Genomic DNA, 18535 nt, shown 5'->3' on the forward strand with positions numbered 1-18535 from the left:
CTCCTCTGAAGGGGTGTCCTTGTGTGCGCTTGTGCTTCTCTGTGTGCGCTTGTGCTTCTCTGTGTGCGCTTATGCAGGGAGTGGACTCTGGATTGAAGTACTGCCAAGGGTGAACTTCACCTCCATGTGCGCAGGGTTGAGCCTAATGTAGCTAAAGGTGGTGCACAGAGCGCATTTAACCAGGACCCGAATGAGTGGATTCGTTCCAGAGGTGGAGGACCAATTTGAACAGTGCCAAGGGCGCCTGGCCAACCACACCCACATGCTCTGGGCTTGCCTCAGACTTGTCGGGTACTGAACAACCTTCTTTGAGGCAATGTCCAAGGTTGTGAAAGTGAGGGTGGAGCCATGCCCAAAGTGGCGGTCTTTGGGATATCAGATCAGCCAGAACTCCTTATGGGGGAGAGGGGGTGTTTGGTGTTAGTTTTAGTTCTTTGTTGGAGCAATGGACAAAACTGTTGATTTCTATCACTCTTTGCTACATGCATACTTGCATCACTATGATGAAAGTAGAATTTGATCAATTAATTGACATGATTGTATTGAATAAATAAAAACTTACTGGACTGTTCCATTTTATTGGATACATGTAAAGAATGTTAATGGGGTGTTTAGTGGAGAAAACTGTTCGCACTAAATAAGTTTCATTGTATTATTGTACTGTTTTATAGCTCACTGCTCAATTATTGAACTGATTGCTTAATACAGTGTTGTTAATAAACAAAGCTATTTCATCACGATCTGGCTTTACTGTAGTGGTGCTGAGACTAGTGTAATGCTAAAGCTGAATATGTGAATGCTTGAACTTGATGGTATGGCTACATTCAGTTTCAATGATTTAACAATTTGCCAAAATTAGGATATATGAGGTGCAAGTAAAGTCATGCAAAGAGCGCAAATACGAGCAATCATCAGAAACGGTGATAAAGTAATTATCATATTTTTTGATTTTAATGACAGATTTCTCCCAAAATAACAAGTGAAGTTGTAAAGTATTTAACATGGATGGCACATGTTTAGGACAGACTTATTACAATTAATTCACTTGTTCATTAATATGAAACCTAAACCTGAAGGTAGTATTTTTATGGAATGCTAATAAAAAATAATGCATATGCATTATGCCACAGGAATTGCTATACCCAAAAGGAGGAAGGCCATCCAATTCTCCTTCTTGGTACAATGACAATAGAGTTCTTGCCTGACAATAGCAGTCAAACTCTTATCAACAAAGAGGAATTTGGTAGAGTATATGTGGCTTCTGCCATGCTATGTTAACTCATGCCTAATGAAATTACTCAACTCTTCCTGAGGATTTCCCTGCCTGGCTTACTGAGGTGGCTTCAGACCAATCCTCATCCAACAACTTGTTCTGACAGTTGTGGAAAATTGCACCACAACAGCTGAAAGAACCCACAACAAGCATTCTAAATGGTGCAACCTACAACATTCTGAAAGTTAATTCATGCTATCTCCTAATGATAACTGTTCCTTACAATTCCAGGAACTGGACCCGCATCTTTGCCAAAAACTAATCAGGCCTTTCTTGAGCCATACCCGCTCTGTGTACCAAGTTCACTTGAAGTCAATCCATTAGTTTTTGAGAGAGAATATTTATAAATTGGGACAAAAACATTACCTCTGCCCACCTTCAGTGATAGAGGTAAATAAATGCTCAGACCCAGGCATGAAGTGAGGAAAACCCCATTAGTCAAAAGCTTCTTAAATTATATATCGAAAGTCACTTGCTCCTCTTAAGCATGACACACTTAACATTTTCATGTCTCAAATTACATATTCCGTCCCAAATATTTTCAGAGAAGCCTATCTGTTTTGTATTTGAATAAACAATATTATCTGCTTCCACCAGCATCTGAGAACCTTTGCCAGAGATTGGCCACTTGCTCACTGAACATAATGACCTAGGTTTTGCAGTTGCAATGATGGCAAAACTGTTTGTGTTTTCCGTCATTACAACTGTGAAACTGACAGCGGCTTCTGACATCAGCACATGGACATTTAAATGCGGAAATGCAGAACTTGCTATCAGTTTCTTGCTTCTGCATTGAGTGCACTGTTAAGGCCACTCCACACTGATTTGTAAAAAAAATTGAAGTAATGAGAACATCCTTCTTTATCCTGCGATATCACTGTTCTAAACCCCTGAAAAATGCCTTGTTAATTAAATGTAACTGAGTTTTAAATGGGTTAATAAGTCACAACTGCAACTGAACAAACTCCTTATTTGTCAGAATTTTTCATTATGATAATTCTTTAATTTCTGAATATATTTTTTAACTCTGTTTGATATTTCAGAAGTGCATGTCCCAATCATTTATTTCACTTTCTGTAAAAGGTACGAAAAATGAAGACTAGTCGGTGCATTATTCTACCTGGTTTGCAGACATAGAGTTCTTCAGTGTGATTGGTTGCTTGAAACTAGCACTGTTGCTGGATGCATAGTGATCCCCTTGACCTGGTGTCAGATTCAAGAAAGTTGAAATCTGTGCCTGAGAGCCTGAGATCTTTGAGGTCATAAAGCCACTGACCATAAAATCCAGATAAATGTTTCTGCAGATCAGTTTTGAATATAATTCCCCATCAAGTGCAGATTGTGTCCTCTGCTTCTACTGTTCTGGACAAGGTTAACCATCTTGTCAAGGTCTAAATTATCTAGCCAATTTAGAATCCTGAAATAGCAAGCAAATCACCTCTCACCCTTTTCCAGTAAGTACATACCGAATTTAGATAATCATTCCTCCCAATCAAATCATAAATCTCCTCAATCACTCTCTTGTTTTTCCCTCTGTATCCTTTCTATAGCTGCAATATCCCTTTTCTACTTCAGTGATCAGAACTATATACAGAATTCTAAGTTCGGCACGCCAATGATTCATGAAATGTAGGCAATACCTCACCATTTTGGCCCAATGATTCATGAAGTGGTGGCAATACCTCACCATTTTGGCCCAATGATTCACGAAGTGGCAACAATACCTCACCATTTTGGCTCAATATTGATGTTTTAGTACAGTGTAACTTTGGATGATCTTTACTTGCTGCCTCGAAGCATTCTTGTGATAGCTTCAATTTATTATTAATCAGAACTTCTGCATCTTACTCATTTTCTGTTCAAATTATTTGCTATTCATTTTAGAAGTAGTTGTTCTAAAAGGTTGTTTGGTGTTTCACAGAGAGGTCTGGAGGTTTGTATGGTTAAACATAGACTGTTTATTGTTAACCTATAACTATGTATATATCCACAGTACGGCCATGCACAGATGCTGGTTCCTTCCAGACTCTTACTCCATAGACAATGTACTATTATGTAACTCTCTATATCACTAGAGTTTAGAAGAATGAAGGGAGATCTAATTGAGGTATACAAGATGCTAAAAGGTATGGATAAAGTTGACACGGAGCTGATGCTTCCTCTTGTGCGGCAATTTAAAATGAGAGTTCATAATCTTCGAATAAGAGGTAGCAAATTTAAAACTGATTTGAGGAAAAACTACTTCTCCCAAAAGGTTGTGAATCTGTGGAATTCAATACCCCAGAGTGTGGTGGATGGAGGGACAGTGAGTAAATTTAAGGAAGAGTTAGACAGATTTTTAATTGGTAATGGGTTGAAGGGTTATGGAGAATGGGCAGGACAATGGCGTTGAGCCAGGATGGGATCAGCCATGATCGCATTGAGTGTGTTTCGGCTTGGGAGGCTAAATTGCCTACTCTCGCTCCTAGGTCATGTGTTCTAGGGAGGCGATGCTGTGACTGATTTCGGAATTCAGCTCTTGGTCTGTAACATTGTAGGTAACAGATACGAAACACATCAGCCATGATAGAATGGCAGAGCAGACTCGATGTGCCGAATGGCCTAATTCTGGTCTTATATCTGATGAACTTACAAACTATGTGGGTGCTACAGTTCTCCAGCCCACACGAACCCTTATTCTACCAAACACTCTTATTCCACACATCCCCAAGTCCTTGCCCAAATGCATTTACAATACAATGTTTACTTGCCACCCCTTCTCTTTCCTGCACCCCCTAGGACTCTGACTTTATAAATTCAGACAGTCTAAAGGCGTGACAATTTGTTCAGATCTTGTTCTGTCACGTTTGGAGGAATGACGGTCTCAGTTGCTTCAAGTTGACTTTTTTGGTCAGGCATTGAAATTGTTGTGCTCTGTTTTTAGTACTTGGTTGTATTAATTTCATTCGCTTTTTGTACTTATTGCATTTCTCTTTATTGGCAACTCGTCTGCTGTGTTTGGACACCATGGACTTGCGCATTAGGGAACGTGTACTCTGTTCATTCTGAGAGTGGACTCTGATTTTCTTTTTCTGTGGGGTCCATCATGATCTAACTGTGTGTTGACATTTCAAAAGTGGAAACTTAATTTCCACATGTTTCACAATTGTAGCCATTTCATTTTTCCTGCAACTCAATGGTTTTTAGTAGGTTTGAGGCATCCAGTGCTTTTTCTTCTAGTTCTTTGAGCTTCAGCATCAGATTTAGATTTTTTGATCTTATTTCTGCTTTTCTTTCTTTTCTTTCTCTGTCTGCAGTTAAGCCTTGTCCTTCATTTTGGTTTCATTGTTAGGCAGGTTGGTCTCCGGCAAAGTTGTGTCTTGTTTCAGTTCTGTAATTGTGCTAATCATGGCTGCATTATCCGTTCGCAACTTGGAAAGTTCAATGGCTTTTCGTATCAATGCCTCCTCTTTTCCATTCAGTTAGTTCTTCAGTTTCTTTCTTGTGCCTCTTGGCTCCCTTCTGGAATATTGAACATTGAATTTCTGAATTCTGGAAGGGCTTCAACATTTACCGTACAGTTAAGTACATAGGTGTGGCATGGAATGAAGAGGCCTCGCAACCAAATTTACATGGTGTTTGGAGAAAATTGGGTCCTGACTTTGTGTATGACTTCTGAGGCTTTACAGACACTGAAGAGGTGACCGGAAATATTGTCGAAATGGATGAGACCTCATTGAATTGGAACAGCAATAAATGGCAGAGGAAGAAACAGATGCACCCACTGTTGAGGAGATTCCAAGTCTTAACAGCATAGGTGTTAGCTGAGGCATTACAACCGTTGGAAGCTGAGGAACATGACTCCAAAACTGAATGTGGAGCATATACAACATGTACAACTGCGACACACATTTACAAGGAGAAGAAAGCACCTGTCCAAACTTGCTTGATCATGTTATTTAAGAAAGCCGAGAAGACTCCAAAACCTGAAGCCAACAATCCTAAGAAGACTCCAGGCAAGTCTCTTCAAAATCTCCAACCGAAGTTCAGACCTATCCATGAGCCCAGGAATGAGGAAGACAAATTACTATAAGGTTTTAAAAATGTGTCCGTGCTGTTCAGATAATTATGTACAGTGGACAGTAAGTACAGTAGTATACAGTATATACCTGCACATTTTTATGATTTTTGCCAATAAATATGTTGCTGCTGATATATTGCTCGTCTATAATTGCTTGGGTACAAAATTCTGGGTTATTTTGTTGGAAAAAGGGTATTGGGCCTTGGTTTAGGAACTAATCCCCCCCATTTATAACATTGTTTCTGATGGGAAAATTGGTTCCCACTTAAGACGTTTTGACTTGAGACATTGTTTTCAGGAACCAATTGTGTTGTGTTGGAAGACTGCCTGTATTTGCAGCGTTGGCATTGAACTAGTAAGAGCACAGCAAAAGGTGATGAATGCTTGCTGTCTAAAAGTTTAATTTTGTCAATGTTTAACAACATTTCACAATCACTGATGAAGGGGGACTTCTAGGTTTTATCATGGTCTCAAAATGCTACTTCCAAGTGTTCCTGCAAAACTAGCTGTCATAATATCTGCTGAAATTATTTCTACCCCTTGCTTGTGCAAATATTATTTTTTATTTTATTTTTAAAAATATATTTTATTCAAGTTTTTTGGCCAAACATAACAATACGTAGTGTTTCTTTTACACAACAATAAAGCAATATAAATAACTGTGGCCAGTTTTAAACAAATAAATAAGTAATATGAACAAAAACAAAAAACAAAACTAAATGGCAACTGCCTTGTCCAAAATAAATACTCTCCAAAAATACAATCCAACAATCCAATATACAATTACATATACCAAATACCTATACATATACAATAACATCCCTGAGAGTCTGTCCGATTCCTCCCCCCCCCTTCCCCCCCTGGGTTGCTGCTGTTATCTACTTCTTTTCCATTCCCTCTATCTTTCTGTGAGGTAGTCGACGAACGGTTGCCACCGCCCGGTGAACCCCTGAGCCGAACCCCTTAACACGAACTTAATCCGTTCTAACTTTATGAACCCTGCCATATCGTTTATCCAGGTCTCCACCCCCGGGGGTTTGGCTTCCTTCCACATTAACAATATCCTGCGCCGGGCTAACAATATCCTGCGCCGGGCTACAAGGGACGCAAAGGCCAACACGTCAGCCTCTCTCGCCTCCTGCACTCCTGGCTCTTCTGCAACCCCAAATATAGCCAACCCCCAGCTTGGTTCGACCCGGACCCCCACCACCTTCGAAAGCACCTTTGCCACCCCCACCCAGAACCCCTGCAGTGCAGGGCATGACCAGAACATGTGGGTGTGATTTGCTGGGCTTCTCGAGCATCTCGCACACCTATCCTCTACCCCCAAAAATTTACTAAGCCGTGCTCCAGTCATATGCGCCCTGTGTAGCACCTTAAATTGTATCAGGCTTAGCCTGGCACACGAGGACGATGAGTTTACCCTACGTCGGGCAACAGCCCACAGCCCCTCCTCAATCTCCTCCCCCAGTTCTTCCCATTTCCCTTTCAGCTCATCTACCATGATCTCCCCCTCGTCCCTCATCTCCCGGTATATGTCCGCCACCTTACCGTCCCCCACCCATGTCTCTGAGATCACTCTATCCTGCACTTCCTGCGTCGGGAGCTGCGGGAATTCCCTCACCTGTTGCCTCGCAAAAGCCCTCAGTTGCATATACCGAAATGCATTCCCTTGGGGCAACCCATATTTCTCCGTCAGCGCTCCCAGACTCGCAAACGTCCCATCTACAAATAGATCTCTTAATTGTACTACCCCAGCTCTTTGCCATGCTCCAAATCCCCCATCCATTCACCCCGGAACGAACCCATGATTGTTTCTTATCGGGGACTGCACCGAAGCTACCGTCCCTCCCCTATGCCGTCTCCACTGCCCCCAAATTTTCAATGTAGCCACCACCACCGGGCTTGTGGTATCTTTCTTTGGTGAGAACGGCAACAGCGCCGTCACCATTGCTTGCAGGCTAGTCCCCCTGCAGGACGCCCTCTCCAATCTCTTCCACGCCGCTCCCTCCCCTTCTCCCATCCACTTACACACCATTGAAACATTGGCGGCCCAGTAGTACTCACTTAGGCTCGGTAGTGCCAGCCCCCCCCTGTCCCTACTACGCTGCAAGAATCCCCGCCTCACTCTCGGGGTCTTCCCAGCCCACACAAAACTCACAAGTCTTCTCAATTTTTTTGAAAAAAGCCTTCGTGATCACCACCGGGAGGCACTGGAACACAAAAAGGAATCTCGGGAGGACCACCATTTTAACCGCCTGCACCCTACCTGCCAATGACAGGGACACCATGTCCCATCTCTTGAAATCCTCCTCCATCTGTTCCACCAACCGTGTTAAATTAAGCCTATGTCATGTACCCCAATTCTTGGCTATCTGGATCCCCAGGTACCGGAAGTCCCTTGTTACCTTCCTCAACGGTAAATCCTCTATCTCTCTGCTCTGTTCCCCCGGATGCACCACAAACAACTCACTTTTCCCCATGTTCAGTTTATACCCTGAAAAATCCCCAAACTCCCCAAGTATCCGCATTATCTCTGGCATCCCTTCCGCCGGGTCCGCCACATATAGCAACAAATCATCCGCATACAGAGATACCCGGTGTTCTTCTCCCCCCCCCCCCCACATCCTGGAACCCCTCAGTGCCATAGCCAGGGGTTCAATCGCCAATGCAAACAATAACGGGGACAGAGGACATCCCTGCCTCGTCCCTCTATGGAGCCAAAAATAGTCAGACCCCCGTCCATTCGTGACCACGCTCGCCATCGGGGCCCTATACAGCAACTGTACCCACCTGATATACCCGTCCCCAAAGCCAAATCTCCTCAACACCTCCCACAAATAATCCCACTCCACTCTATCAAATGCTTTCTCGGCATCCATCGCCACCACTATCTCCGCTTCCCCCTCTGGTGGGGGCATCATCATTACCCCTAGCAGCCTCCGTATATTTGTATTTAGCTGTCTCCCCTTCACAAACCCAGTTTGGTCCTCATGGACCACCCCCGGGACACAATCCTCTATCCTCATTGCCATTACCTTGGCCGGAATCTTAGCATCCACATTCAGGAGGGAAATGGGCCTGTATGACCCGCATTGCAGCGGGTCTTTTTCCTTCTTTAGGAGGAGCGATATTGTTGCCTCTGACATAGTCGGGGGCAGCTGCCCCCTTTCCCTCGCCTCATTAAAGGTTCTCATCAGTAGCGGGGCCAGCAAGTCCAAATATTTCTTATAGAATTCAACTGGGAATCCGTCTGGTCCCGGGGCCTTCCCCGCCTGCATGCTTCCAATCCCTTTCACTATTTCCTCCGTCTCAATCTGTGCTCCCAGCCCCACTCTCTCCTGTTCCTCCACCTTAGGAAATTCCAGTTGACCCAGAAAGCACATCATTCTCTCCTTCCCGTCCGGGGGCTGCGCTTCATATAATCTTTCATAAAATGCCTTGAACACTCCATTCACTCTCTCCGCTCCCCGCTCCATCTCTCCCTCCTCATCTCTCACCCCCCCATCTCCCTCGCTGCTCCCCTTTTCCTCAGTTGATGGGCCAACAACCTACTCGCCTTCTCCCCATATTCGTACTGTACACCCTGTGCCTTCCTCCATTGTGCCTCTGCCTTACCCGTAGTCAACAAGTCAAATTCTACATGTAGCCTTTGCCTTTCCCTGTATAGTCCCTCCTCCAGTGCCTCCGCGTATTGTCTGTCCACCCTCAGCAGTTCTTTCAACAACCGCTCCCTTTCCCTACCCTCCTGCTTTCCTTTGTGTGCCCTAATAGATATCAGCTCCCCTCTAACCACTGCCTTCAGTGCCTCCCAGACCACTCCCACCTGTACCTCCCCATTATCATTAATTTCCAAGTACCTTTCAATACACCCCCTCACCCTTAAACACCCCCCCTCATCTGCCAATAATCCCATGTCCATTCTCCAGGGTGGAAGCTGTTGTTTTTCTTCCCCTATCTCCAGGTCCACCCAGTGTGGAGCATGATCCGAGATGGCTATAGCCGTGTACTCCGTCCCCGTCACCTTTGGGATCAGTGCCCTTCCCACAACAAAAAAATCTATTCGTGAAAATACTTTATGTACATAGGAGAAAAACGAAAACTCCTTACTCCTAGGTCTACTAAATCTCCAGGGATCTACTCCTCCCATCTGCACCATAAAATCCTTAAGCACCCTAACTGCAGCCGGCCTCCTTCTGGTCCTGGATCTCGATCTGTCCAGCCCTGGGTCCAGCACCGTATTAAAGTCTCCACCCATTACCAACTTCCCCACTTCTAGGTCCGGGATTCGTCCTAACATACGCCTCATAAAATTGGCATCATCCCAGTTCGGGGCATACACGTTCACTAATACCACCGCCTCCCCTTGCAGTTTGCCACTCACCATCACGTATCTGCCCCCACTATCCGCCACTATAGTCTTTGCCTCAAACATTACCCACTTCCCCACTAGTATGGCCACCCCCCTGTTTTTTGCATCTGGCCCCGAATGAAACACCTGCCCCACCCATCCTCTGCGAAGTCTAACCTGGTCTGTCAGCTTCAGATGCGTCTCCTGAAGCATAACCACATCTGCCTTAAGTTTCCTTAGGTGTGCGAGTACCCGTGCCCTCTTAATCGGCCCGTTCAGCCCTCTCACATTCCACGTGATCAACCGGGTTGGGGGGCTCTTTACCCCCCCCCCCCCCCCCCTTGACGACTAGCCATTTCCTTTTTCAATCCAGCTCCTCACCCGGTTCCCACGTAGCTGTATCCCCCCCCAGGCGGTGCCCCCCCCGCCCCGACCCCCCCCCTCCCATACCAGCTCCCCTTCTCCCCAGCAGCAGCAACCCAGTTAACCCCCCCCCCCCCCGCTAGATTCCAAGCTAGCGTAATTGCACCCCCCATGTTGCTCCCAGAAGTCAGCAAACTCTGGCCGACCTCGGCTTCCTCCCGTGACCTCGGCTCACACTGTGCGAGGCCCCCTCCTTCCTGCTTCCCTGTTCCCGCCATGATTACCATAGCGCGGGAACAAAGCTCGCGCTTCCCCTTTTGGCCCCGCCCCCAATGGCCGGCACCCACAGCTCCTCATCCTCCCTCACCCCCTCCCCCACGACATGGGGAAGAGAGAGAAGTTACAGGGTCGCAGGTTTAACAATCTGGGAAGTCCTCTCTTCCCCCTTTTCCCCCCCTTCATCCCACAAATTCACCCCCCCCACTTTTGTCCCAAACGTTCTTTTTCTGGCCCGCTCACTCCAGCTTCTCCTCGACAATAAATGTCCACGCCTCGTCTGCCGTTTCGAAATAGTGGTGTTTCCCTAGATGTGTGACCCACAGTCTTGCCGGTTGCAACAGTCCGAATTTGACCTTCCTTTTATGCAATACCGCCTTGGCCCGATTGAAGCTTGCCCTCCTTCTCGCCACCTCCGCACTCCAATCTTGATACACGCGGATCACCGCATTCTCCCATCTACTGTTCCGAGTTTTCTTGGCCCATCTGAGGACCATCTCTCTGTCCTTGTATCGGAGAAATCTCACAACTATTGCTCGAGGAATTTCTCCAGCCCTCGGTCTTCGCGCCATAACCCGATAGGCTCCCTCCACCTCCAGCGGACCCGTCGGGGCCTCTGATCCCATTAACAAATGCAGCATCGTGCTCACATATGCCCTGACGTCCGCCCCTTCTGCACCTTCGGGAAGACCAAGAATCCTTAAGTTCTTTCTCCTCGCATTGTTCTCCAGCACCTCCAGCCTTTCCACACATCTTTTGTGTTGTGCCTCGTGGATCTCCGTTTTCACCACCAGGCCCTGTATGTCGTCCTCGTTCTCAGCAGCCTTTGCCTTCACGACCCGAAGCTCCTGTTCCTGGGTCTTTTGCTCCTCCTTTAGCCCCTCAATCGCTTGTAATATCGGGGCCAACAGCTCCTCCTTCATCTCCTTTTTGAGTTCATCTACGCAACGCCACAGGAACTCTTGTTGGTCAGGACCCCATATTAAACTGCCTCCTTCCGACGCCATCTTGCTTTGTGCCTGCCTTCCTGGCCGCTGCTCTTGAGGATCCACTGCAATCCGGCTACTTTCCTCTCTTTTTTCCATCCGTGTCCAGGGGGGATTCCCTTCTGGATTACCGCACAGTGTTATTTGCTGTTAAAATTGCCGATGGGGCTCCTATTAAGAGCCCAAAAGTCCGTTCCACCAGGAGCTGCCGAAACGTGCGACTTAGCTGGTCATCGCCGCACCCAGAAGTCCCATGAGTAAACATTATTATTATTTTTTTTTAAATATTTTATTGAAAATTTTTGGTCAACAATCACAGTACATTGTGTATCCTTTACACAATAATATAACAGTATAAATAACAATGACCTGTTTTATAAACAAAGAATAAATAATATATAACAAAAACTAAAACTAAATGGCAACTGCCTTGTCTCAGATAAACACTCTCCAAAAATATGATTTAACAGTCCAATATACAATTATTTATAGCAACGACCTATACATATTATACATATATATTAACAACCCTGAGAGTCCTTCTGGTTCCCCCCCCCCCCCCCCCCCCCCCCCCCCCCCCCCCCCCCCCCGGGCTGCTGCTGCTGCCTTCTTCTTTTCCATTCCCTCTATCTTTCTGTGAGGTATTCGACGAACGGTTGCCACCGCCTGGTGAACCCTTGAGCCGATCCCCTTAGGACGAACTTAATCCGTTCCAGCTTTATAAACCCTGCCATGTCATTTATCCAGGTCTCCACCCCCGGGGGCTTGGCTTCCTTCCACATCAACAGTATCCTGCGCCGGGCTACTAGGGACGCAAAGGCCAAAACATCGGCCTCTCTCGCCTCCTGCACTCCCGGCTCTTGTGCAACCCCAAATATAGCCAACCCCCAGCTTGGTTCGACCTGGACCCCCACTACTTTCGAAAGCACCTTTGTCACTCCCACCCAGAATCCCTGTAGTGCCGGACATGACCAAAACATGTGGGTGTGATTCGCTGGGCTTCTCGAGCATCTCGCACACCTATCCTCTACCCCAAAAAATTTACTGAGCCGTGCTCCAGTCATATGCGCCCTGTGTAACACCTTAAATTGAATCAGGCTTAGCCTGGCACACGAGGACGATGAGTTTACCCTGTTTAGGGCATCCGCCCACAGCCCCTCCTCAATCTCCTCCCCCAGCTCCTCTTCCCATTTCCCTTTCAGCTCATCTACCATAATCTCCCCCTCGTCCCTCATTTCCCTATATATATCTGACACCTTACCGTCCCCCACCCATGTCTTTGAGATCACTCTGTCCTGCACCTCATGCGTCGGGAGCTGCGGGAATTCCCTCACCTGTTGCCTCGCAAAAGCCCTCAGTTGCATATACCGGAATGCATTCCCTTGGGGCAACCCATATTTCTCGGTCAGCGCTCCCAGACTTGCAAACTTTCCATCCACAAACAGATCTTTCAGTTGCGTTACTCCTGCTCTTTGCCATATTCCAAATGCCCCATCCATTCTCCCCGGGGCAAACCTATGGTTATTTCTTATCGGGGACCCCACCAAGGCTCCCGTCTTTCCCCTATGCCGTCTCCACTGTCCCCAAATTTTCAAAGTCGCCACCACCACCGGGCTTGTGGTGTATTTCTTCGGTGAGAACGGCAATGGGGCCGTCACCATAGCTTGTAGGCTAGTCCCCCTACAGGACGCCCTCTCCAATCTCTTCCACGCCTCTCCCTCCTCTTCTCCCATCCACTTACATACCATTGAGATATTGGCGGCCCAGTAGTACTCACTTAGGCTCGGTAGTGCCAGCCCCCCCCCTATCCCTACTACGCTGTAAGAATCCCTTCCTCACTCTCGGGGTCTTCCCGGCCCACACAAAACTCATGATAATGTTTTTGGTTCTCTTTGAAAAAAGCCTTCGTGATCACCACTGGGAGGCACTGAAACACAAAGAGGAATCTCGGGAGGACTACCATTTTAACCGCCTGCACCCTCCCTGCCAGTGACAGGGATACCATGTCCCATCTCTTGAAGTCCTCCTCCATTTGTTCCACCAATCGCGTTAAATTTAACCTATGCAATGTACCCCAATTCTTGGCTATCTGGATCCCCAAGTAACGAAAGTCCCTTGTTACCTTCCTCAGCGGAAAGTCCTCTATTTCTCTGCTCTGCTCCCCTGGATGCACCACAAACAACTCACTTTTCCCCATGTTCAGTTTATATCCTGAGAATTCTCCAAACTCCCGAAGTGTCCGCATTATCTCTGGCATCCCCTCCGCCGGGTCCGCTACATATAACAACAAATCATCCGCATACAGAGATACCCGGTGTTCTTCTCCTCCTCTAAGTACTCCCCTCCACTTCTTGGAACCCCCCAATGCTATTGCCAGGGGCTCAATCGCCAGTGCAAACAATAATGGGGACAGAGGGCATCCCTGCCTTGTCCCTCTATGGAGCCGAAAGTATGCAGATCCCCGTCCATTCGTGACCACACTCGCCACTGGGGCCCTATACAACAGCTGCACCCATCCAACATACTCATCTCCAAAACCAAATCTCCTCAGCACCTCCCACAGATAATCCCACTCCACTCTATCAAATGCTTTCTCGGCATCCATCGCCACCACTATCTCCGCTTCCCCCTCTGGTGGGGGCATCATCATTACCCCTAGCAGCCTCCGTATATTCGTATTCAGCTGTCTCCCCTTCACAAACCCAGTTTGGTTCTCATGGACCACCCTCGGGACACAATCCTCTATCCTCATTGCCATTACCTTGGCCAGAATCTTAGTGTCTACATTTAGGAGGGAAATAGGTCTATAGGACCCGCATTGCAGCGGGTCCTTTTCCTTCTTTAGGAGAAGCGATATCGTTGCCTCAGACATAGTCGGGGGCAGCTGTCCCCTTTCCTTTGCCTCATTAAAGGTCCTCGTCAGTAGCGGGGCGAGCAAGTCCACATATTTCCTGTAAAATTCAACTGGGAATTCATCCGGTCCCGGAGCCTTCCCCGCCTGCATGCTCCTAATTCCTTTCACTACTTCCTCTATTTCAATCTGTGCTCCCAGTCCCACCCTTTCCTGCTCCTCCACCTTGGGAAATTCCAGCCGGTCCAGAAAGCCCATCATTCTCTCCCTCCCATCCGGGGGTTGAGCTTCGTATAATTTTTTATAAAATGCCTTGAACACTCCATTCACACTCTCCGCTCCCCGCTCCATCTCTCCTTCCTCATCCCTCATTCCCCTCGCTGCTCCCCTTTTCCTCAATTGGTGGGCCAGCAACCTGCTCGCCTTCTCCCCATATTCGTACTGTACACCCTGTGCCTTCCTCCACTGTGCCTCTGCAGTACCCGTTGTCAGCAAGTCAAATTCTACGTGTAGCCTTTGCCTTTCCCTGTACAGTCCCTCCTCCGGTGCCTCCGCATATTGCCTGTCCACCCTCAAAAGTTCTTGCAGCAACCGCTCCCGTTCCCTACTCTCCTGCTTTCCTTTATGTGCCCTTATTGATATCAGCTCCCCTCTAACCACTGCCTTCAGCGCCTCCCAGACCACTCCCACCTGGACCGCCCCATTATCATTGAGTTCCAAGTACTTTTCAATGCACCCCCTCACCCTTAGACACACCCCCTCATCTGCCATTCGTCCCATGTCCATTCTCCAGGGTGGGCGCCCTTCTGTTTCCTCCCCTATCTCCAAGTCCACCCAATGTGGAGCGTGATCCGAAATGGCTATCGCCGTATACTCCGTTCCCCTCACCTTCGGGATCAACGCCCTTCCCAAAACAAAAAAGTCTATTCGCGAATAGACTTTGTGGACATAGGAGAAAAACGAAAACTCCTTACTCCTTGGTCTGCTAAATCTCCACGGGTCTACTCCTCCCATCTGCTCCATAAAATCTTTAAGCACCTTGGCTGCTGCCGGCCTCCTTCCAGTCCTGGACCTCGACCTGTCCAGCCCTGGTTCCAACACCGTATTGAAATCTCCCCTCATTACCAACTTTCCCACCTCTAGGTCCGGGATGCGTCCTAACATACGCCTCATAAAATTGGCATCATCCCAGTTCGGGGCATATACGTTTACCAAAACCACCGTCTCCCCCTGTAGTTTGCCACTCACCATCACGTATCTGCCCCCGCTATCCGCCACTATAGTCGTTGCCTCAAACATTACCCGCTTCCCCACTAATATAGCCACCCCCCTGTGTTTCGCATCTAGCCCCGAATGGAACACCTGCCCCACCCAACCTTTGCGTAGTCTCACCTGGTCTATCAGTTTCAAGTGCGTTTCCTGTAACATAACCACGCCTGCCTTAAGTTTCTTAAGGCGTGCGAGTACCCGTGCCCTCTTTATCGGCCCGTTCAGCCCTCTCACGTTCCACGTGATCAGCCGGGTTGGGGGGCTTTTTACCCCCCCCCCCCTTGTCAATTAGCCATCCCCTTTTTCCAGCTCCTCACCCGGTTCCCACGCAGCTGTGTCCCCCCCCAGGCGGTGCTCCCCCGCCCATCCCTCCCCATGCCAGCTCCCCCCTCTCCCCAGCAGCAGCAGCCCAATAATTCCCCCCTCCCACCCCCCCGCTAGATCCCCCACTAGCGTAGTTACACCCCCCATGTTGCTCCCAGAAGTCCGCAAACTCTGGCCGACCTCGGCTTCCCCCCGTGACCTCGGCTCGCACCGTGCGACGCCCCCTCCTTCCTGCTTCCCTATTCCCGCCATGATTATCATAGCGCGGGAACCGAGCCCGTGCTTCCCCCTTGGCCCCGCCCCCAATGGCCAACGCCCCATCTTCTCCACCTCCTTTCCTCCCCCCACCACCTCCTGTGGAAGAGGGAAAAGTTACCACATCGCAGGATTAATAACATAAAACTCCTCTTTCCCCCCTTTTTACCCCCCTCTTCGCCCCCCATACTCGCCCCACCACTTTGTTTCAAACGTTCTTTTTAAAAAAAAAACCCGCTCATTCCAATTTTTCTTCCACGATAAAAGTCCACGCCTCATCCGCCGTCTCAAAGTAGTGGTGCCTCCCTTGATATGTGACCCACAGTCTTGCCGGTTGCAGCATTCCGAATTTTATCTTTTTGTGAAGCACCGCCTTGGCCCGATTAAAGCTCGCCCTCCTTCTCGCCACCTCCGCACTCCAGTCTTGGTATACGCGGATCACCGCGTTCTCCCACTTACTGCTCCGAGTTTTCTTTGCCCATCTAAGGACCATCTCTTTGTGCTTAAAACGGAGGAATCTCAGCACTATGGCTCTAGGAATTTCTCCTGCTCTCGGTCCTCGCGCCATCACTCGGTATGCTCCCTCCACCTCCAGCGGACCCGCCGGGGCCTCCGCTCCCATTAACGAGTGCAGCATCGTGCTCACATATGCCCCGACGTCCGCTCCCTCCGCACCTTCAAGGAAGACCAAGAATCCTTAGGTTGTTCCTCCTCGCGTTGATCTCCAGCACCTCCAGCCTTTCCGCACATCTTTTATGGTGTGCCTCGTGCATCTCCGTCTTCACCACCAGGCCCTGTATGTCGTCCTCATTCTCGGCAGCCTTTGCCTTCACGACTCGAAGCTCCCGCTCCTGGGTCTTTTGCTCCTCCTTTAGCCCTTCGATCGCCTGTAATATCGGGGCCAACAGCTCCTTCTTCATTTCCTTTTGAGTTCTTCCACGCAGCGTTTCAAAAACTTGTGTTGTCCAGGGCCCCATATTAAACTGCCACCTTCCGACGCCATCTTGGTTTTTGCTTGCCTTCCTTGCCGCTGCTCTAAAGGATCCACTGCAATCCGGCCACCTTCCTCTCCTTTTTTCATCCGTATCCAGGGGGGATTCCCTTCTGGTTCACCGCACAGTACTTTTAGCTGTTAAAATTGCCGTTGGGGCTCTTATTAAGAGCCCAAAAGTCCGTTCCACCGGGAGCTGCCGAAACGTGCGACTCAGCTGGTCATCGCCGCACCCGGAAGTCCATGAGTAAACATTATTAAAGTCTTAACATTCTATTGTGTCAGTTGGACACACTGGTGGCTTGTGAACTACTGATTCAAATAGATGTTGATTTATTTCAATATCCATCACACTTCAATCATAGATGCAAGTTTTAAATTTGTCACAAGTGACCAAGATCATTCGAAGTTCTTTTTTGATCTGTGCGTATCCCAAGTCTGCCATTCATGTCCTTGATGTCTATGTACATGATTATCAATTCTGTACCAATTATTGCTGCAAATAGGATCCATCACACTGTTGAGTGACCACTTCCTGCCTTGAGGTTATAATACTTAGGGCAAAATTTAATTGCTTTCAATATTTAATTAAGTAATGCACGCCAATTCTTGTGGTCCCAGAGCGGCTGTGTCTTTCTGCATTAATTCACTTGAGTGGCTTTCTGTCTGACAAATGTGGAAGAAACATACTCAGATATGAGGAAGTCCAAGCATTCCCTGGGTCCCTGCTAGATCAGTTGGTGTGGATATCTTCAAAACTGCCCTTTTCACTCTCAATTTGCCCAGTAAAAGGAACTCTTACAAAGTTTAATTTATCAATGTATCACACCACTTCACAATCACTGCATTGATAAAGGTATGCTTCCAAGTTATTATCATAATAATAATCGCTTATTGTCACAATGGTCTCAAATTGCTACTTTCAAGTGTTTTTGCAAAACCAGCTGCCATAATATCTGCTGAAATTACTTCTACCCCTTGCTGTGCTCTCAGCAAATCATTCATTTCTTTTTGTAGGAAGACTTCAGATACTTGGTTCCAAACAGCATACACTGTCAGTGATATTGTCCAGAGTCTGGATTTAAAAAAAAATCTAACAACTGAGCATGGAGAATTGTCAAGACCCATTTTGGATGTTGAGAACCGTGGAACATTTTAGCACCGTGTCGTTACATCTTCCAATCATTGGTAGAGGATAATGCTCTGGCTTTATATCATTGTCTAAGTGTTCAGGGTCTAATCGGGTGCATAGTGCACCATCCTTCTTCGGGACAGCTATGATCAAACTGATTCATGAGGCAGGTCAGTGTTGGAGCAGCAATGATGACCATGCAGAGTTTCCTTCAGTTTGTCCCTTAGAAATCACATGCACAGAATGCTAGGACTGGGTCTACTGCTTTGGCATTCTACCTCAACTTGTCCTATTCAATCATTAAATAATTGAGCACCAGTATCAAATATTCCTTGGTGAGTGACATGTAGTTATTTATTGCATATGCCTTTAATCCAGTAAGTGGTGTCATCTTTAATTTCATC

The 18535-nt window shown here is 47.5% G+C and overlaps 1 protein-coding gene across 8 annotated transcripts in view; it reads left to right on the plus strand.

The window, feature by feature from the left end:
- Positions 1–18535, plus strand: part of fbxw7 (F-box and WD repeat domain containing 7) — a 572031-nt gene that overhangs the window by 110881 nt on the left and 442615 nt on the right. The window lies entirely within an intron of this gene.

This window comes from Scyliorhinus torazame, chromosome 3 (genome assembly GCF_047496885.1).
Source record: "Scyliorhinus torazame isolate Kashiwa2021f chromosome 3, sScyTor2.1, whole genome shotgun sequence".
NCBI lineage: Eukaryota > Metazoa > Chordata > Chondrichthyes > Carcharhiniformes > Scyliorhinidae > Scyliorhinus > Scyliorhinus torazame.